This window comes from Periplaneta americana, chromosome 5 (genome assembly GCF_040183065.1).
Source record: "Periplaneta americana isolate PAMFEO1 chromosome 5, P.americana_PAMFEO1_priV1, whole genome shotgun sequence".
NCBI lineage: Eukaryota > Metazoa > Arthropoda > Insecta > Blattodea > Blattidae > Periplaneta > Periplaneta americana.
The window spans coordinates 175466449-175489486 of NC_091121.1; positions in this window are offsets into that span (position 1 = coordinate 175466449).

The window sequence follows — 23038 nt, forward strand, 5'->3', positions numbered from 1 at the left end:
AGTTGTTCTACTTTAGAGCCAAATATATCCTTTTTAGTTAATAACAAGAAACTCAGAAGGCCATCAACAACAAAAAATGAAAACTAGCAGTATAGGCCTACAGTAGTATTTCGTTTCGTTCATATCTCATGTATTTTCTCTAACAAGTTTTAAAGTTAAATGGCAATGGAGTTTAGTTACTTTCTTTTGTGTTTTTACAAAGAAACAATTGATTATGCTGATCATTATATTATGTTTAATATGTTTTCAAGTTAAATGACAATGGAGTTTAGTTACTTTCTTTTGTGTTTTTACAAAGAAACAATTGATTATGCTGATCATTATATTGTGTTTAATATGTTTTCAAGTTAAATGGCAATGGAGTTTAGTTACTTTCTTTTGTGTTTTTACAAAGAAACAATTGATTATGCTGATCATTATATTGTGTTTAATATGTTTTCAAGTTAAATTACAATGGAGTTTAGTTACTTTCTTTTGTGTTTTTACAAAGAAACAATTGATTATGCTGATCATTATATTGTGTTTAATATGTTTTCAAGTTAAATGGCAATGGAGTTTAGTTACTTTCTTTTGTGTTTTTACAAAGAAACAATTGATTATGCTGATCATTATATTGTGTTTAATATGTTTTCAAGTTAAATGACAATGGAGTTTAGTTACTTTCTTTTGTGTTTTTACAAAGAAACAATTGATTATGCTGATCATTATATTGTGTTTAATATGTTTTCAAGTTAAATGACAATGGAGTTTAGTTACTTTCTTTTGTGTTTTTACAAAGAAACAATTGATTATGCTGATCATTATATTGTGTTTAATATGTTTTCAAGTTAAATGGCAATGGAGTTTAGTTACTTTCTTTTGTGTTTTTACAAAGAAACAATTGATTATGCTGATCATTATAATATGTTTAATATGTTTTAAAGTTAAATGGCAATGGAGTTTAGTTACTTTCTTTTGTGTTTTTACAAAGAAACAATTGATTATGCTGATCATTATAATATGTTTAATATGTTTTCAAGTTAAATGGCAATGGAGTTTAGTTACTTTCTTTTGTGTTTTTACAAAGAAACAATTGATTATGCTGATCATTATATTATGTTTAATATGTTTTCAAGTTAAATGACAATGGAGTTTAGTTACTTTCTTTTGTGTTTTTACAAAGAAACAATTGATTATGCTGATCATTATATTGTGTTTAATATGTTTTCAAGTTAAATGGCAATGGAGTTTAGTTACTTTCTTTTGTGTTTTTACAAAGAAACAATTGATTATGCTGAACATTATATTATGTTTAATATGTTTTAAAGTTAAATGACAATGGAGTTTAGTTACTTTCTTTTGTGTTTTTACAAAGAAACACTTGATTATGCTGATCATTATATTATGTTTAATATGTTTTCAAGTTAAATGACAATGGAGTTTAGTTACTTTCTTTTGTGTTTTTACAAAGAAACAATTGATTATGCTGATCATTATATTATGTTTAATATGTTTTCAAGTTAAATGACAATGGAGTTTAGTTACTTTCTTTTGTGTTTTTACAAAGAAACAATTGATTATGCTGATCATTATATTATGTTTAATATGTTTTCAAGTTAAATGACGATTGAGCTTAGTTACTTTCTTTATTGGTTAAAAAAACAATTTATTACGTTGATCATTATATTTTTTAATATATTGTACAGGTAAATGGCAATGGAGCTTTGTTTTTTTTCCTCTCTTGTTTTTAAAAAGAAACAATTTATTATGTCGATCACAAGACAGTTAAAGAATTCTTAGTGCACATGATAAAGGAATGGTTATGCAACTGAAGAATATTTAATTTGCGTAATGACAGTAAGCGGCTGTAATAATTATTGTGTGACACATGTACTTCATACAAACAAAAGACTGTAAAGATTTTGAAAATAGAACTAACAGCGGAGAAATTACTGATGCGCAAGGTGTGTCGAATCCACCACTGCACTTGACTTAGCAAAACAACTGCCTTACCCCTCGCCTGCCAATCAAACGAATGTGTGGTGAGTAGGAAACGTGCCCTCCCTACTCTGCTGATAGTCCCCATAGCTGTTTTAACCTATGATATATGACGATATAGGAACTCAGTACCTCTCCTGAGCTTCACCATAACTGTAGTTCCTATTTTTCACATCTGTGACAACACTCTCTAAATCCTCTACTGTGTAGTTGGGTGGGGGTCTCTTTGATTACTGAAAAGTACGAAATGTAACCATAGTAAAACATGTTTACAATTACCCCCAAGCAATTAACACTGTGGGGCAAATGTAAACACGTCATAATTTAATGAACTGAGGTTATAGGAGATCTGTAATAAATGTTAACTACTATACATTACTCATAAAAACAACATATTCTTAAAAATAGCACTTACGTTTACTTACAATGCCAAAAAAGAAGGTGAAGTAAAACTCTTTCTCAACTTTTTTTGTAGACTCTTACAAAACATTTGTTCACAATTAAGCAGTTACTCCTATTTGGCGTGAAACTGCTTTGTAGGTTACCCAACATCTTAATTTAAATATTCCACTGAATTAAAATTTTTATATTGACAGTTTTGTAGTTCTCACTGCATTTATTTACAATTATCCCCTGTTTACAATTACCCTCATCTCCATATTTTTAATTAAAAAAAATACATAGTGACTTGTGACGGACAAAGTCAATGCTGGGGATTTTCTCTGGGTTTTCCCGTTTTTTCACGTCAAGCGTCAACATCAATCCGTCTGATCTTCATTTATTATACTTTTACATAATATTCTCCGATCGCCGATTAGAGATGTACGAAAGTAACTGGTCTAGGGACAAGTGGGGTTACTTCCTCGAAGCCTGGTTACTCAGAAAACCTTAGTGCAGTCAGCCGACGGCATTTAGTATTTTACGAGATGAGATCCAGGATTCGCCATATATTATCTGAGATTAGCCTTACAGTTGGAGAAAACTCGGAAGAAAGCAGCAATTTACATTTTAAAATTACGAAAAGTTACATTTTTCAGATCAAATTTCTGCACATTTAAAGGAAAAAACTAAAATTCTTTCAATTATTTATTATCATAATACACTCCTCTCTTTAAATTGACTGCGCATATTGGAAATTAATTCAATGGTCTTCCCAAAACACGCTATGAAATATTTTGGATAAAACAATTTTTATCTCGAAAAGGAAGTAAAAACGAGCAAAATTGTATTTAACTTTTTTGTTTGAAATATCTCAAAGAATACATCCCTTAAATTAACGACAATACTTACGATTCATCCGTATATACTATAAGTTTCAAATTAGAGTGTGTTAATCGGGTTTTTCACAGCAACACAGAGCTTTAAAATGCAGTTTTCTCAAAACTTCAAATCGTGAATTGTTTCCCTTTTGAACTGGGCCGTAAATATGCTATACAGGGTGTTTAAAAAGTATCCAATAGAATGCATCAAAACAAGAAAATAATATGTAATAAACATGAGTCCTACAACACATATTTTCTGAGATTTGAACACTTGTTCGTAGAAGGTGCTCAATGTGACGTCCATTTATGGCAGTACATTTTTCTGCCCTACAATACCTCGCGTCAATGGAATTCCTTGTCACAAAGTATCAGGGGCTGCAAGACAACAAACACCTTTAAGAACAACTTAAAAGATAACCTTATTAGCATTTCACTCCAATCATACTGATTTTAACTATCACTGACTACACTGTTGCTTTTTTCTTTAGACATCATCTTGATTGTGCTGTATTTTCAAAATTGTCTCATAATAATCTCTTTCTATTATCTAATATTATTTGAAATATATTAACATTCTATGTATTTTAGTTTAATTCTGCTACACAGTTTATTTCAGTGTTTAATTAATAGTTCATAGTATTTTGTTGTTTAATTCGTAAATAACTCTTGTATACATGTAACTAAATCAAATTGTTGAATTCTTTGTAAGTTCATGCATATGTATGTACACTTTTTGCTGGTTGAGTGGAAGAGAAGGCCTTACGGTCTTAACTCTGCCAGCTAAAATAAATGATTATTATTATTATTATTATTATTATTATTATTATTATTATTATAATACAGCATGCTGCCAGATAAACATACCGTAGTTGACGTCCCTGACATGGAATACTGATACGTCGCAAGGAATACAGAAAACAAAAGTTTGGTTGCGGATATGCGGTGTTCAGCAGAGATGGTGTTGTGAATATTGGTAATCAGCATGTGTAGGCTGACGAAAATCCCCATGCAGTTGAAGAAACAGGCATCAGCACCGATTCTCAATCAACATATGGGCAAGCGTCCTTGGCAATAGATTAATAGGGCCATACGTGCTACCACAGAGATTAACTGGGGTTCGTTATCAGGACTTTCTTATTAACGTATTGTCTACCTGCTGTAGTATGTGCCATGTTAGCAAAGACTACAGATGTGGCTCATGCACGATGGCACACCAGTACATTTTCTTTGCAATGTGCGTTAACACCTGACGCTGACATTTCAGGACCGCTGGATTGGTCGGGGAGGCCCCACACTTTGGCCTGCTCGTTACCCAAACCTAAATCCCCTAGACTTTTGGCTATGGTATATTTCAAAGAGTGCGTGATTCCTTAAACCGAAGAGCAGAGGAATGTATTGCCATGAATGGACGTCACATTGAGACCTCTTATGAACAAGTGTTCTTTTTTTTTTAATACAATTATGCCACATTTACAATCTGTCTACAATAGACAATAAGTAAATATTATAAAAGACTATGGCATGAGTGGAGATGTTATCCCATGACAACACTCCAAAAGAAAAATAACAATGTTTCAAATAGCTGTAGTAAAAATGAATGGAAGGTCAAGAGCATTGGTCCTTTTAAGTCTTCTTATTGTTTGACTATTATCCAGCAAATTTAATGCATGATGATTCGGATATTGATTTAATCGGTGCAGATATTTTTTACTGAACTTAGAGATTTCTTCTTTTACAGTTGAAATGTTAAGATCATGATGAATGGCATCATTACGGACATACCATGGTGCAGTGACAATGGAAGGTAAAGTTTTGGACTGATATCTCTGCAGTATTTCAATGTTTGAGTTGCTAGCAATTCCCCACAGTTGGATGCCGTATGTCCAGATTGGTTTTAGTATGACTTTATAAACAAGAAGTTTATTTTCTAATGACAGTTTTGATTTAGGTCCCAATAACTAATAGATTTTTGATGTTTTAAAATTTAATTCTTTAGTTTCAATATGTTTACGCGATGTTAATCGGCGATCTAAATGCATACCTAAATATTTAACATCGTCTGCTTCAGGAAGTTCTTTGTTGTACAGTGTTACAGGAGGACAGTTTTCAGTTCTGGTTCCGAAAGTAACATGAACTTATTTGTTACAAGTGTTCAGATTTCAGAAAGTATGTGTTGTAGGACCCATGTTTATTAGATATTAGTTTCTTGTTTTGATGATAGTAACACCTTCTAAAATATTGGATACTTTTATTTTAACACCAAACTGGAATAGCACTCAGTGGCCAGTAGCAGTGAATTGTATCGGTGTTTCTAAAAGGCCAAAGTGTGTTGCCACCAATATTAAACTATGGGATCGTGTCTGTATGGCGTCTATCGGACTGTATGAACTCATCAAAAGTACAGTAGTTATAGGAAAAAAAACTTTCGAGACGGTCTAATAAAATGAACTTATAAAATTGATGAAATAGGCTTATACGTATTTTATACATTCTTCGTGCCATACTCAATTCCTCTCCTGGTTGCTAAATCAATATACAAGACTTACCGAAACAATTTTAATACTGACACTATGAAAACACTTTAAGATCGCACATAGAAATGCAGAAAGTAGAGTTCCTGTCTTCGTTGTCCCATATTCTATTAGTATTTCTTACTAATTCAACCTCTTCAACGCTGCTAGATGTAGATTAAGGATTTGGAACTAAAGTTGCCATTGAAAATTAAAGATTTGTTTCACAGAGGAGAACTACAAGTGTCTGCTAATGATGTTCAGCTGAAGGACATTTATAATTCTCATCCTTGTTTTACACCTCACGACTTTTACATAAATAAAATTGGCTACAGTTTTACACCACCGAATACTAGCCATATAAATATAACTTCATACCTTATTTAAATTGGGAATGGTTTTAATATTTTCTATGCCAGTGGTTCCTAAATTGGGGGTCGTGTAAAGAGCTGAGGGGGTCGGGAGATGATTTTAAAAAATAAAACAAAGACGTCTTATTAACATATATTTATTTTTCAATCGGCCTGGTTGACGGAGTTGGTATAGGCTGGCCTTCTGTGCCGGAGGTTGCGGGTTCGATCCCGGGCCACGCCGATAGTATTTAAGTATGCTTAAATGCGACAGGCTCATGTCAGTAGATTTACTGGCATGTATAAGAACTACGGGGGATAAAATTCCGACACACCGGTGACGCTGATATAACCTCGGCAGTTGCGAGCGTCGTTAAATAAAACATAACATTAACATTTATTTTTCATTTAGAAACATAAACAACGCTGTAGATATAGCTAATAACAAATCTTGTAAAATCAAGTACAAAATAATGTGATAAATGGGCCTGTTGTTTTCAGAAAGTAGTCACTCAAATCTTATAATTAATTGCTTATTGCAAATGAGCATGTACGCTACTTAGGTGTATATTTTTCTGATATTTTGTATATTCGATTCCCTAACTGTTTCAAATGCAAATCATTTTACCATTTAGATGTGTTTTCCAAATTATATGTAATACGCTTTGTAAAACCTGGCAACCCTTTCATAAAGGAAGCTTAACTTAATATAATTATTATTGTTATATTTGTGAATATTGCTGATAAACTTTTTCATTTGTGATTTTATTTTATCACAAGTCTCTTGTTTTTTTATCTGTGTTATTTTACTGCTTATATTAATTGTTTATGAGAAGATTAACTCCGTATGTAGATGAAATTATTGGGGATCATCAGTGTGGTTTTAGGCGTAATAGATCGACTATTGTTCAGATATTTTGTAATCGACAGATACTGGAGAAAAATGAGAGTATAAGGGTAGATTACATCAGTTATTCATGGATTTCAAAAAGGCTTATAACTCGGTTAAGAGAGAAGTTTTATATATCATTCTTATTGAATTTGGTGTTCGCAAGAAATTAATTCGATTAATTAAAATGTGTCTCAGTGAAACTTACAGTAGAGTACGCATAGGTCAATTTCTGTCAGATGGGTTTCCAATTCACTGCAGGCTAAAGCAAGGAGATGCACTGTCACCTCTACTTTTTAACTTTGCTCTAGAGCATGCCATTAAGAAAGTCCAGAATAACAGAGAGGGTTTGGAATTGAACGGGTTACATCAGCTGCTTGTCTATGCGGATGACGTGAATATGTTAGGAGAAAATCCACAAACGATTAGGGAAAACACGGGAATTTTATTTGAAGCAAGTAAAGCGATAGGGTTGGAAGTAAATCACGAAAAGACTAAGTATATGATTATGTCTCGTGACGAGAATATTGTACCAAATGGAAATGTAAAAATTAGAGATTTATCTTTCGATGTGGTGGAAAAATTCAAATATCTTGGAGCTACAGTAACAAATAAGAATGACACTCGGGAGGAAATTAAACGCAGAATAAATATGGGAAATGCCTGTTATTGTTCGGTTGAGAAGCTTTTGTCATCTAGTCTGCTGTCAAAAAAGTCTGAAAGTTAGGATTTATAAAACAGTTGTACTACCGGTTGTTTTTATGGTTGTGAAACTTGGACTCTCGTTTTGAGAGAGGAACAGAGATTAAGGGTGTTTGAGAATAAGGAAAACATTTGGGGCTAAGAGGGATGAAGTTACAGGAGAATGGAGAAAGTTACACAACGCAGAACTGCACGCATTGTATTCTTCACCTGACATAATTAGGAACATTAAATCCAGACGTTTGAGATGGGCAGGGCATGTAGCACTTGTGGGCGAATCCAGAAATGCATATAGAGTGTTAGTTGGGAGGACGGAAGGAAAAAGACCTTTGGGAAGGCCGAGACGTAGATGGGAGGATAATATTAAAATGGATTTGAGGGAGGTGGGATATGATGGTGGAGACTGGATTAATCTTGCACAGGATAGGGACCGATGGTGGGCTTATGTGAGGGCGGCAATGAACCTGCGGGTTCCTTAACAGCTATTTGTAAGTAAGTAAGTAAATTTACTATTTTAATAGTATATCGGTACAAATTAATAGGTGGATAAATATTTATAAATATTATTATTTCATTGCAGCCAGCGCCTGGTTTACTCTTTGGCCGTAAACATTTGTTAATAGAAAAATATCTCACTCAAGAGTAGGCATTTAAGGAACTCTAGCGGCTGATCAGCAAACTGAAAGGAAAACAGCAGACAGAGTTAATCTGAACGGAACTTTAAAGCAGTACTCATAAATCAGAACATGGGAGCTGATACACCACGCTGCTCGCAGCCGAAAGTTAAGTAGGTAAGTCTGTATACGTACACAGGATAGAGGGGGAGAGTTGGGTTCACAGGATTTCGCAATATATTACATGGTTACTCAACCAAAACAAGGTTGAAAACCATTGCTGAAATCAAACATTCCCTTCTACACCACGTGGAACAAGAAACCGCGGCGCAATAAATCTTCCGGGTAATCGAATAAATCATGAGCTGCTGGTGACAAGGCTAGCGTCCCCTTCCATTCCTCTTCCTGCTTCTTTCATATCGACATCCCTCCATGTTCCGTGTTATCGCTGTGTACCAGTCATCAAGAATTAACAGCAACTCTGTCCTCGTCGTGAGCAATGGTTAAGATATTATTTCGGTTTTGGGTTCGAATATAGCCTAGGACAGCGGCCCCTGAAATAAGTTTTCTAACGGTATTTTATCTAAGTTTAACTGGTTACACTTAATTTACCTTCAACAGAACTAGGGACGCGCATTTTCGAGCAAAAGATGCATGACATTGTCATTGAGAAAAATCCTCTCTGTAGGAATGCCTGAATGTGTGTGCATGTCTCTCTCTCTCTCCCTTTTTTTCTCCCTAACTCTCTCTCTCTCTCCCTCTCCCTCCTTCTCCTCCTCCTCCAACTCCTTCCCCCCAGACTGCACTAAATGCCACATTTTTTTAGGAGCAGTAGGAATGCTAGTCATTTGAAGTATTGTGATTGGCTGGAAGAGACTGATAGTATTAAAGCGGTCTCTATAGGAAGTCGTAGCTATCGCCATATGTGCTCACGTCACGCCCTATTTGTTTACCTTTTATATCTTTATATTACAGAAGAAAATAATTAAAATATGTCTTCATAAACCTACTGATTTTCCATCTCAAAAATTATTTTTAGACTTCAATGTTTTTTTTTTAAATTTTATTGGGTTATTTTACGACGCTGTATCAGTCCACACCTGTGGAGTAACGGTTAGCGCGTCTGGCCGTGAAACCAGGTAGCCCGGGTTCGAATCCCGGTCGAGGCAAGTTACCTGGTTGAGGTTTTTTCCGGGGTTATCCCTCAACTCAATATGAGCAAATGCTGGGTAACTTTCGGTGCTGGACCCCGGACTCATTTCACCGGCATTATCACCTTCATTTCATTCAGACGCTAAATAACCTGAGATGTTGATACAGCGTCGTAAAATAACCTACTAAAATAAAAATAAAAAATGACGCTGTATCAACATCTCAGGTTATTTAGCGTCTGAAAGAAATGAAGGTGATAATGCCGGTGAAATGAGTCCGGGGTCCAGCACCGAAAGTTACCCGACATTTGCTCGTATTGGGCTGAGGGAAAACCCCTTTAATCGAAATAATTTTTATTGTATTCTCATAGTATGAGGTATGAATTCTTTAAGATTGTTTGAACCAAAATGCAACACTGTTACAGTATTTAATCATAATAGTAATTTAGGATCAAGAATGTATAACAAATTTATATTTAAATATCCTAATCTTGTCAATTCTAATAGTTCTAGTATTAAATTTAAAAAAAAAGTTATGAATGGATTTTATAAGAATTGAAAAATTGTAAATTTAAATTTATATACTATAATTGCACAGTAGACATAAAACAAATTGTATTGTATAATTATTAACTTCAATTCAGTATTCAGGAATCCGTCCCTGAGCACAAGTTCTACTCATTCAGGTACGAGCTAAAGTTTTTCTGTTTACATTATATTTTATGTTACAGTTATTTTTTAAAGTAGGTTATTTTATGACTTGCTTCAACATCTTAGGTTATTTAGCGTCTGAATGAGATGAAGGTGATAATGCCGGTGAAATGAGTCCGGGGTCCAGCACCGAAAGTTATCCAGCATTTGCTCATATTGGGTTGAGGGAAAATCGCGGAAAAACCTCAACCAGGTGACTTGCCCCAACCGGGAATAGAACCCGGGCCACATGGTTTCGCGGTCAGACGCGCTTGCCGTTACTCCACAGGTGTGGACTGTTACTGTTATTGGCAAAATAAATAAATAAATAAATAAATAAATAAATAAATAAATAAGTAAATGTTATCATATGGGAAAATTATGATTAGGCCAAAGTTTTCATTAAATTAAATAGGCCATTTAAACACATTACAGTAAATATCTGTAAAGCCACTACTATCCTATTGTTATAATATGAGAGCGAGGCAATTGTATAAATAAAAGAGTGGAAACAAGAGATATGGAGTTAAAGAAAATAGTTGCACAGTAGCTGCTGAGAATGAATATTTAAAGAAAGAAGCTTAAATTTCACTCCTTGAATTTCATGTCGAGAAAAGCAAATAAAGGAAGTTAGATCGCACGCAGAGTACAGAAGTGAACAGAACGAAGTAAAAGTGAATTTAATAATTGCAGTATGAAGTAAGAGAGTTAATTATGTACTTTTAAACACAGCTCTATAATATTCCATGTCAGTGTTTCACAGACTGAGGTCCCAAGACCCAGAGGGTTGTGTAATAAAAATAACTTAACGTTTATAAAGGGAATGATGAACATTTTCTGAGAGAAACGAACATATACGTTAAAACATTTATTAGAGCCACAATTATTAAACACATTCAGGGCTATGGAACTAAATTCCAATGTGACATATTTTAATATGATGAAGTCGTTTGTTTTTAATTTAATTTTTTTTAATCCATACGTGGATCAGTATTAGCAGCGCACAAAACACAACAGAATAAATCTTCCATTTGCTCAAAGTAGATTCTGGCAAAATTCTTCATAATTCTCTTACAGTAAAACAAACAAACAATATTCTTGAAAAAATGTGTTGTTCGTGATAGCTACACGTTGATTTAGGTCAGCCGTGGCGAAAATGCGACTCGGGAGCACATTGTGGCTCGCAATGATAGCTGTGCTTTTCTCTTGCTTCCTACCACCCCTAACCCCCACCCTCTCACTCACTGGAGTCAAACTCCGTTCCATTTGTATTTGTCTCTGACCTGCGAGTGGCGTATCGTCGCAATGTCTCTCTCGAAACCATGTACCTCTACAAAAACGAAAGTTTCAAGTAGGATGAGAGGACACAATTTTTTGCTGTCAATATGATGAGAATATTAAATGTATGATTTGTTCACAAGTATTACGAGGAAACGATTGTATAACATAAAACGGCATTATACTACTGTACATGTCACTCATGAAAGATTAAAAGGTTAAGTGTAATTATTATTATTATTATTATTATTATTATTATTATTATTATTATCATCATCATCATCATCATCATTTCTGTACGTCGATCCTTTTTCAGCAGATGTACGAATAATGCGGTTAGATCTTCAATTTAAACTCACAGATTTACTTACAATGTGATGTTAGAAGAAAGCTAGATGATTGTAAGGACTTGGTAAATGTTGAACTTTTCAAATCTTTGTCAAAAAATAAATACGATGAAAGAGTAATGGAACGGAGAAAAATTCTCTCCGGCGCCGGGATTTTAACCCGGATTTTCAGCTCTACGTGCTGATGCTTTATCCACTAAGCCGCACCAGATACCACCCCGGCGTCGGACAGAATTGTCTCAGATTAAGTTCCAACTCTTGGGTTGGCTTAGTGGATAAAGCATCAGCACGTAGAGCTGAAAACCCGGGTTCAAATCCCGGCGCCGGAGAGAATTTTTCTCCGTTCCATTATTCTTTCATCGTATGATGACGCAGAATATCTGCATGGAAATATCATATGTACTTCGGTACATTAAAATATATATGATATACGTAAATCACTTCGTGATTTAAGACGGCGCTAATTCCGTCGGATCCCGGCCAATTAGTCACTCATAACGAGTGCACCTCAGCACATGTGTGGACTTCGGTCCTACGTTCATAGACATCTATGACGTAGTGCAGAGGGCGGCCACTAGAGGGAACCCAAGAGTTGGAACTTAATCTGAGAAAATTCTGTCCGACGCCGGGGTGGTATCCGGTGTGGCTTAGTGGGTAAAGCATCAGCACGTAGAGCTGAAAACCCGGGTTCAAATCCCGGCGCCGGAGAGAATTTTTTTCTGTTCCATTACTCTTTCATCGTATGATGACGCAGAATATCTGCATGGAAATATCATATGTACTTCGGTACATTAAAATGTATATGATATACGTAAATCACTTCGTGATTTAAGACAGCGCTAATTCCGTCGGATCCCGGCCAACTAGTCACTCATAACGAGTGCACCTCAGCACATGTGTGGACTTCGGTCCTACGTTCATAGACATCAATGACGTAGTGCAGAGGGTGGTCACTAGAGGGGACTCAAGAGTTGGAACTTAATCTGAGACAATTCTGTCCGACGCCGGGGTGGTATCCGGTGTGGCTTAGTGGGTAAAGCATCAGCACGTAGAGCTGAAAACCCGGGTTCAAATCCCGGCGCCGGAGAGAATTTTTCTCCGTTCCATTACTCTTTCATCGTATGATGACGCAGAATATCTGCATGGAAATATCATATGTACTTCGGTACATTAAAATATCCGAAGCTTCGTTCTTTCGCTTGCTCCGTTGAAGTCATGTTCGCTACAACTTACGTTAGTGAAAAATTATTTTCAACAATAAAAACAGTAAAAACCAAATTTATATCACGACTGACAGACAAATACCTTCGTGATCAACTACGACTGTCAGTAAGTGGCATAATTCCTGATTTTGAAACTCTGTCGCAGAGATATTCTGAAGATCCTTAATTTTAGGTTGTGATAATGTGTCCTATGTTTACTTATTCATTTCTTTCTTCGTTACACGCACTAAACATTAGTTCGTAACCTTATACTGCATAAGATTATATTTAAGTGCTTGACGTAAGGAAAATGAAAATCCGTTAATAAGTCAGACAGTTGTTTTACTTCCCCTTCGGATGTCCGCCTCCCTCCATAGGTGCTATGCACGTTGCAGGTTACACAGTGGCTCGGCGCACGATTACATTTTCACCACGGCTGATGTAGGTTATGCTTTGTGCAAAAGCTTCAAACTAGACATTACACAATCTTTTATAGTTACGGTATCTAGCTTTCCGGCCATATCAGGAAGTCTATGATTGAAGCGAGGATTAAAAAACTGTTGAGTGTGACACTGATCATTGTTATTGTGTGATGTAAACCTGTGAGATAGATGTTGGAGCGTGTTGAAAAAACTCCGGAAGTGGACCTATAATGACGTTGCAAAACTGTTTATTAAACAGTTTAAAATACATTTTCAGTGGTCTGGGAACATGTGGAATTATTATTATTAAAACTATAGTATGTGAAAACGAAATAAACATCTGGGTTATGCCGTGGTTTTATGTGTCAGTGAGTCATTTGACGATTGATGTATATTGTATATGCTTTCAACACATTGAGGTCATGTGTCCACATTCTGTCGGCCCATGTGTTTCAGTTTGATGAATTCTATATTAAATTTTAAATACAGGGTGGAACTGAAATAGCCTTACAGATGGAAAGGGACGATAGGATACACTTAAGTGCATAGAAAACCTATATCATGGTTAATTGGAAAATTAATTTTGAAGTGTCAGAAGTCCGGAAACATCGCCGCTAACACACTCTACTCCTGATATAGATATAAGAGGTCAACGAACTCGGTGTGTCTCCGTAGGAGAGCTGCTCTCCTTCCCGACGTAGCCACATGCTTGCATCGTACAGTGGCTTGTAATTTGAGGTTTTTAAAATTAAAACCATCCATGCTATTGAAATATGACAGATAAAATATTCTTTATTAGATTTTTTATCGATATGGACAAAAATCACGATCCTACTCGCAATAATTACCGAATAAGAGATTCTTAAACATTTGAAAAAAAAGAAAACATTACTTACTTACTTACTTACTGGCTATTAAGGAATCTGGAGGTTCATTGCCGTCCTCACATAAGACTGGAATTGGTCCCTATCCTGAGCAAGATTAATCCAGTCTCTACCATCATATCCCACCTCCCTCAAATCTATTTTAATATTATCTTCCCATCTACGTCTCGGTCTCCCCAAAGCTCTTTTTCCCTCCAACTAATACTCTATATGCATTTCTGGATTCGCCCATACGTGCTACGTGCCCTGTCCATCACAAACGTCTGGATTTGATGGTCCTAATTATGTCAGGTGAACGATACAATACGTGCAGCTCTGCGTTATGTAACTTTCTCCATTCCCCTGTAACTTCATCCCTCTTAGCCCCAAGTATTTTCCTAAGAACCTTACTATCAAACACCATTAATCTCTGTTCCTTTCTCAAAGTGAGAGTCCAAGTTTCACAGCCATACAGAAAACCGGTAATATAACTGTTTTATAAATTCTAATTTTCAGATTTTTTGACAGCAAGACTGGATGACAAAAGCTTCTTAACCGAATAATAAGAGGCATTTCTCATATTTATTCTGCGTTTAATTTCCTCCCGAGTATAATTTATATTTATTACTGTTGCTCTCAGGTATTTGAATTTTTCCACCTCTTCGAAGGATAAATCTCCAACTTTTATAGTTCCATTTCGTACATATTCTGATCACGAGACATAATGATATACTTGGTTAAAAAAATCTTTTTCTGAAAAAAAAAAACTATAAACTTTCCACCAATATGATATTAAAGGCCTAGTTTTTTTGTTTCATACATTAGCTGTTCGCTTGAGAAAACCTGCAAGCTATTTCACTTCCACTGTGTAAAGTGACATATATTAATGTAGTATTTATTTTAATAGCTATGCAAGATTATGAAAAAAAGTAATTTAATGACATTCGATTGAGGTTATGTTGGAGTATTTGCTGTAATACAATTTCATTCGCTACAATTATAGGGCACGTGATGCATCTGCTTCGAATCTGAGAGTCTTATTGATAAAATTGAATAAAAGGATGCGTTGCCTTGCTGTTACAGCTTCCTAGAAATGTTTCCTGCAATTTTTTTTGTGTTCTAGTACTGTAATGATGGATTCTCTGAACTGTGTAATTGCAATGAAATAAAATAGATATAAAGACGTCATCACATGTTACGAATTTTTTTTTATGATCTTCCTTATTACGTTAAAATATTTTGAATGAATATTGGTAAAAATAATGAGTTTCTGAGATAATGGTCTGCAGTTTGTGACTGATTTTTACTTATAAATCTTGCTTTGATATTGAATTATTAGTCTAATACTTTGTATACATTATACCGAAATGTGTCTTCCAGAACTGATATACAGGGTGATTCAGACCACCCGTAACAGTAATTTATTTCGGAAACTAGTGCATTAAAATTTTCGGATCATCATCACATCCAAAATTAAACACATCCAGTCATTTCAAAATAAAGTCCTACGAATTTCACTCAATTCTCCTTGGTTTGTCCGTAACAGCCAACTACACAGAGAAACTGGTATTGACACAATCAAACAGTTTATTCATTCACAAGCTAAGAAGTTCTATAACAACCTAGAAAATGTTCCAGGAGCCATGCATTACTCTCTCGGAAAGAAGCCCACATTTCCCACCAGAATCAAGAGCCGACTTCCAATGAACCTCATATTATAATCAAAATTTATCATCACACCAACCTATGTAAACAATTACTTATTAACAATTATTTTTGATGATCTGTATAGCGCTAAATGTGCTGATCGATCAATAAATTGTAAAAAAAAAAGAAAAAACAAAACAAAACAAAAAATTTCGGATCAAAAATATTTATCACTAAAGCACATGTGAACTTCCACTTGAACTCGATTTCATCAATCAGCCTTAACAGGAAGTAGGGTCAGTGGCGTATCACTTTAAAATTTCAAATGGGAGTCGTGGTCAAATATGGTACCATTTGATAGTGCTCTTCAAAACAAACAACGTTAATAGGAAACGTTTTTATCAATTCGTACTCTTTCAATGAGAAAACGTACGAAAAGACAATGGGTGAATCAGACTATACTTAAGCCATTTATTTCGGAAACTAGTGCATTAAAATTTTCGAGACAAAAATATTTATCATTAAAGCACATGGCAACTTTCACTTGAGCTTGATTTCATCAATCAGCCTTAATAGGAAGTAGGGTCAGTGGTATATTACTTTAAAATTTCAAAAGGGTATCGAGGTAAAATAAGGTACCATTTGATAGAGCTCTTCAAAACAAACAACTTTCATAGGAAAAGTGTTTATCAATTCCTACTCTTTCAATGAGAAAACGTACGAAAAGATACTGTCATTAATACTGAGAAATATTACGAGAAGAAAATGTAAACTAGATAAGTACATTCAATGTTGACAGAGTACACACGCACAGTTACCTGGCTGAGTGTAAACCTGATGGCCGGCAGCACCGTCGAGGGGTGAATACAAGTAAACTACCCCTTCCCCTTTGCTTGCTCAGCAGCGTTTCCTTTAGTCACCGCAATATACAGTATCTACGGCGACTGCACTTAGTCAGGTAATAAGCTCAGGTGGCCTTGCCCAACAATGTACAATAAGAAGGAAGTGTTTTGTTTTCTCTGTACCTACGTATGTACATTTTTCTAGTTTTGCAATTACTTTTGTGACTAATAAAATAATTACCTAAAAGTTACGCGTCATTACAAATACCTCCTATGTATTACAAATAGATGCGGTCCTGTGGCATGGCCAGCACGATGTCCTGACTTGAATCTTTGGATTTCTATTTTTGGAGACGGTTAAAAAACATCATCTATCAAGATCTTCCCACAACAAGAGGTGACATGAAACAGCGAATCCGAGACACCTACCAGTCACTTGACCACGCCGAAGTGTTATAAGTCACTGAGAGTGTTAGGGGAAGAGTACGGGTGTGTGCTGCTCAGAACGGCAGACAGTTGAACATTTGTAAAAATTAATGGAACTGTCCAGTCTTTCAGTAACGTTTGCATTTTCGAATTGTAACATTTCTCAATATTGATGGTATTGTCTTTTTGTACGTTTTCTCATTGAAAGAGTAGGAATTGATAAAAAGTTTCCTATGAAAGTTGTTTGTTTTGAAGAGCTCTAACAAATGGTACCTTATTTGACCCCGACTCCCATTTGAAATTTTAAAGTAATACGCCACTGACTCTACTTCCTGTTAAGACTGATTGAAGAAATCAAGCTGAAGTGAAAATTCACATGTGCTTTAGTTATAAATATTTTTGTGCGAGATCGTGCGTATTTGCTTGTTTTCCGCACAGGACCAATACGCGGTAAGTGTGAAATACCACATTCAGTATTCCCAGCATAACACACATAACAATTTTCCTCTTCTTACCGCTTAAGCGCGACATTCATTTTACTGATTTAGGCTTTTAACATATTATTTTTAGAGACGTTTAACATAGTAATAATTATAAATTTTAAACTTACCACTGCAATTTCACCTAAATTGCAACGTTAATTATTGTTTTTAAATAGTTGCAAAAAGTAAGTAAAGTCTACTACTCCACGAAACTTATTGCATTCCTGATACAAGTAACATTAAGGAAGCCGTGAAAAAATCAACAAGATTCCAGATGCCGATGTTATTACTGCAATATGTTATATAAATAATATTGTTAAAATATTAAAATGAAAAATAAATCATTACATAACCTTACCGTTTGTTTAAGTTCCCATTTATAGATTGGGGGGGAAAAAAAGACAGACGTATATCACGGCCTGCTGGAATATAGTAAACACAGAAAACATTTTATAGCAACAATGTTGAAGAAAGATATTTTGGTGTTCCGAAGTTGCCGTCTTTAAACAGAAACCAACATGGAGATTTCATTGCAACTAATTAGAAATTCGTCTTTCAGGTATGTAATAAACGATCTTCGCACAAAATAATGTACGATACACGAGCGGTATGTTTGTTTTCATGTTCTCGGAAATTAAAAAAGCTCAACTACGTTTCGCTTTTTCAATCTTTTCCTCGACCATGAAAACGTCAACATACCGCTCTTGTAACGTATATTACTATTGTCTCGAAAGTTTTAATGTACTAGTTTCCGAAATAAATGACTGTTGCAGGTGGTCTTAATCACACTGTATAATATAATATTCCAACAAGTGTGCCCAACTACTGAAAAATAGAATCCGCTACGCAGCAGGCAAAATTCCGCTACATTCCGCTACATTCCGGACACTGAGTAAATTTGAATGAATTAGAAAAATTTTATGCGATTTTGGAGATAGGAAATGTGTTTTCTGCATTAGTCGTTTATCGCATACATAGTTAAAAAAAATCAAAGTTCTCAATTATCTTTCTATAATACAATGAGAGCTGATAGTTTTCCGATAATTTAATTCAGCTTAATGAATGTTTGTTGTCGTTATAATTATTTCGAGGCCGGAGGTCGACAGCAACCATGAGTTTAAAAAGCCAAATTATATTACCTGAGGATTACTATTATCACGAATTGTATTCGGTAAGATAATCTCAATTCGAACAACTCTAATAAAATTCTGAACAACTAAACATTCGAGATTATAATGATGAGATCTAGAAAAACAATCGAGTCCAAGCATATATGATAAGAATAAAAGGCTCTTAGGAATATAAACAACTGAACATTTGAGGTTATAATAACTCTTTATTTTGAACTCTTTTATCATTGCTTATCTATGATTTTCAACATGTTTAATTTATTGTAAACATTTTTACTTATAGTAATTAATTATACAATTATTGTAATTAATTAGTATTGCATGTTGAAACTGCGAGTATCATGTAATTGTTTGATTGTTGATAAATCGAAAAAAAAAAAGGCGACAAATAAAACAAATGAACGTAGGAGGAAAAACAATCACTTACTAATTTTGAGCAGCATTCTTTTAACTATCACTGTAATTCGATTGTCATCGGTCAAAAAACTCCTTCATTGGCTGAGAAACGTTCGCGTGGGATTATCATATTTATTTATTTTATTTCCAATTGACTGATACTTTTTTAACTTTTATAAATACTGTTCTTGTAAGCAATACTATAAGTTACTCAAACATAGTTTAAATTTATTTTATAGAGACATATATTGTAAGCGAGTCATTTTACCTGTTTTTCGGGTTCTTATTTCCTGAATTAAACTTGAACACAGCTTAATGAAGAGAGGCACATTTTATCAGTAATAATTAATTCAATTCGCAGGCAATCATAACTGATAATTAAATCAGGTAATAATTGAAACAGATTTGAAAATGGTCCATTCTATTCAATCCAATCAGAGAAACTCTCAGCGACTATATTAAATTTATTTCTATTAGTTGCGTGTGTAACTGTTGGACAAGCATTGATACTATAATTTCTACTGATGATTTTTAACAATGACCTAAAGTTCTGAAAAAAAGAGCTAAAAATAAACAATTCTATACATAAGTAGCAAAAATCCTAACTCAAATTAAAAGCTCTCCTCTCCTCTCCATTGCAATAGATGAAAGTGTACATCCGAAGGTTCTGGAATATTAACGACCTGCGATTGTCAGTGACGACATTGTTATACATTGAAAAGCTTCTTTCCACATCAGCGCTTGACCGCAGGAGCTTACTTCAAGAAGTAAGGGGTGTTAATTCTTCTTGTATCTGTGCTCTTTTAAAGCTCTCATTTGACAATACTTTAAAAGGGGAGTAGGTAGGTAGTGATGTCTGTGCGATTAAACAATTTCAGTACAAAAGTTTAGTTCACTATTTCTAGGCTTTTAGTGCTCAGAATGGGATAAAAATTTTCATTATACAGAGTGATTCACGAGGATTTACCGTCCTTTACGGAACTTATTTCTGAAGATATTCTGAGCAAAAAATTTTACATCCTAATTTACGGTCTTGGAGAGTTTACAACACATTTAAAAAAATGTCGCCGTCCGCTTGAGTACACTTGGCCGCACGCTTGTGAACGGCACTCGTCGCTCTACGTAACTGCATACGGCTATCTTTGATTTCCGTAGCGCTCGCGCTGGCTGCTGACTGCACGCTGACCAAGATCACTCGTTCACAGCAATGCGTTCCAATAACGAAACGTAACTCTGTAAATATTGAGAATAGGACACTTCCATGTTTATATGACATGTTTTTCTCAGAATGTCTTGGGAAAGAAGCTCCGTAAAGGACGGGAAATTCTCGTGAATCATTCTGTATACAATAAATCATTATGAACTCAATGGTATAAGAGACAACTAATTAGTTTCTTATCCAAGTGCAAAAGAAGGCACTAACTGATAACCTGTTTTCCCCACTTTCTAAGTATACTTTATTTTTCAGGTGCACATTACTTGCTACAATCTTCACTCAAATAGGCTACCTTATATTTTTGTAAAGTTATCTAGTAATGTATATTGTAAAATTCTAAAGCAAAATTTAATTAAATATTTTAATCCCTAGTGACACAAAAAAAATGTTTAAAATTTTTTGCAATTTTTTCGATGCATATATTTTTCTACTGTTACGTGTGTGATATTCTTAAATCCGTAGGTCTACTATGTAGAACACAGGTTGCAGTAATCACTATAAAAATTTCATGTATATTGATTCAGTAGTTTCAGAGAAAAGTGCACTTAAGTTTGAAAAGTGTCAACTTATGGAAAACTGCATTAAAAAAAAAAAAGAAGAATGTATGACGTACATGCACCGGCAAATTTAAAGAGGCCACTTAAAGGACTAAATTTATTGTTGTTTAGTCAACTGTCCGAAGACAGGTTTCAACGACATAACTTCATAAGTAACACCAATAAGGCAACTAGGCCAGGAGATAATGTTCCTTTCGCCCTCCAATGCATACATCGCCGATTAGCTTCATATTGCACTAATCAGACTTCAGATGCATACAAACAATTATTCTTCCTCTGACACATTTTGTCAAGTGAGATGTACTGCCTGATAATACATATATATCAGCCAGAACCTCAATCAGATGTATAAAGGGCTTATATTCAGAAATACCCCCACAATATTTATATTGTTTTAAAGAGCAACGTTTGTGCTTTTTTTAAAACACAAAATAAAAAATCGGATTTTTTTATCCCTAATCACTACCTGGTTCCCTTAACGATCTGGCACAAAGCTTTGTACCTGCATTTTTGTCTAACAGAGGCAGAATGCAGAGCGTACAACAAGTCAGCTGAGAGCTTCATCTCCTATTCTATTTCTCTTCTTCCTTTTGATATCACTTACTATCGGGAAATCCTTTCAGATTCCACATTTGAATGGGGTAGTGTCAGTACTATAGGGGAACAACTTACAAAACTCCGTTGGTCTGCGCATGCGTCAATCTTAAAGAGTGACAACACATACTATTCACCTCCTCCTTCCTAATTGTCAGCCAATAGTAGCGCGTAATGATAACAGTGATGCGTCAGGTGACTTGTCAATCAGTAGCGACAATGGTTCAGATTAATGGAGGGAAACTCCAGACTCCACCTCCAGCGCACCGGTAAGATTTAGTAACCTCCTACAACGGAGTTTTGCCAGTTGTAGAGCTATAATTTTTCGAATTTTCCTATATTGGGAAATTTTAATTCGTCATTGAAGTTTTCAGCTTAAATGATAAAAAAAATCACCTTACAATTAAAAAAATGACCAAAAACGCCCTCATAATTAAAAAAAAAATCCCTAAAATATTAAATTGGCGAAAGATGACCAATAGTAATATGCGTTACAAGAGCGGTATTTTGAAGTTTTCATGTTCGAGGAAAAGTTTGAAAAAGCGAAACGTAGTTGAGCATTTTTAATTTCCAAGAATTGAAAGAAAACATACCGCTCGTGTATCGTACATTATTTTGTGCGAAGATCGTTTATTACATACCTGAAAGAGGAATTTCTAATTAAGTGCAATGAAATCTCCATCTTGGTTTCTGTTCAATGACGGCAAATTTGCAAAACAAAAAATCTATCTTCAACATTGTTGCTTTAAAATTTTTTCTGTGTTTACTATACTCCAGTAGGCCGTGATATACGTGTGTCTTTTTTTTCCCCCAGTCTATGATGAGTCTGGAATCTTGTTGATTTTTTCACGGCTTCCTTATTGTTACTTGCATCACGAATGCAGTAACTTTAGTGGAGTTGTAGAGTTTACTTAATTTTTGCAAATATTTAAAAACAATAATTAACAGTGCAATTTAGGTGAAATTGCAGTGGTAAGTTTCCAATTTATAATTATTACTATGTTAAACGTCTCTAAAAATAATATGTTAAAAACCTTAAGCAGTAAAATGAATATGTCGCTTAAGCGGTAAGAAGAGGGAAATTGTTATGTGTGTTAGGTTGGGAATACTGAATGTGGAATTTTAGACTTTCCGCGGATTGGTTTTGTGCGGAAACCAAGCAAATACGCACGATCTCGCACAAAATGACGTAAAGATTCTACATTTCTTTAACCAGTAGCTCGTATCCAGGATTTATATATTTACGGGCGTTGCAAAGAATGTAAAGAAAAAAGTTGACATGGCATCAAAATCCGGTCCCTGATTTTTATCGAGGAACTCTACCTAGAAGTCACCACCACTGCCACCTACAAATCTTTGGACAAACCGCGAGAAACAGGAACATCTGATTTGTCGAACGGGGGATTTGACGTCAGGCAGCAAAGGAGACGCTCTATTTTTCGAAATGGAGATGATAATGAAATGAGAATATGGAGAGTTTTAGTGGAGTGA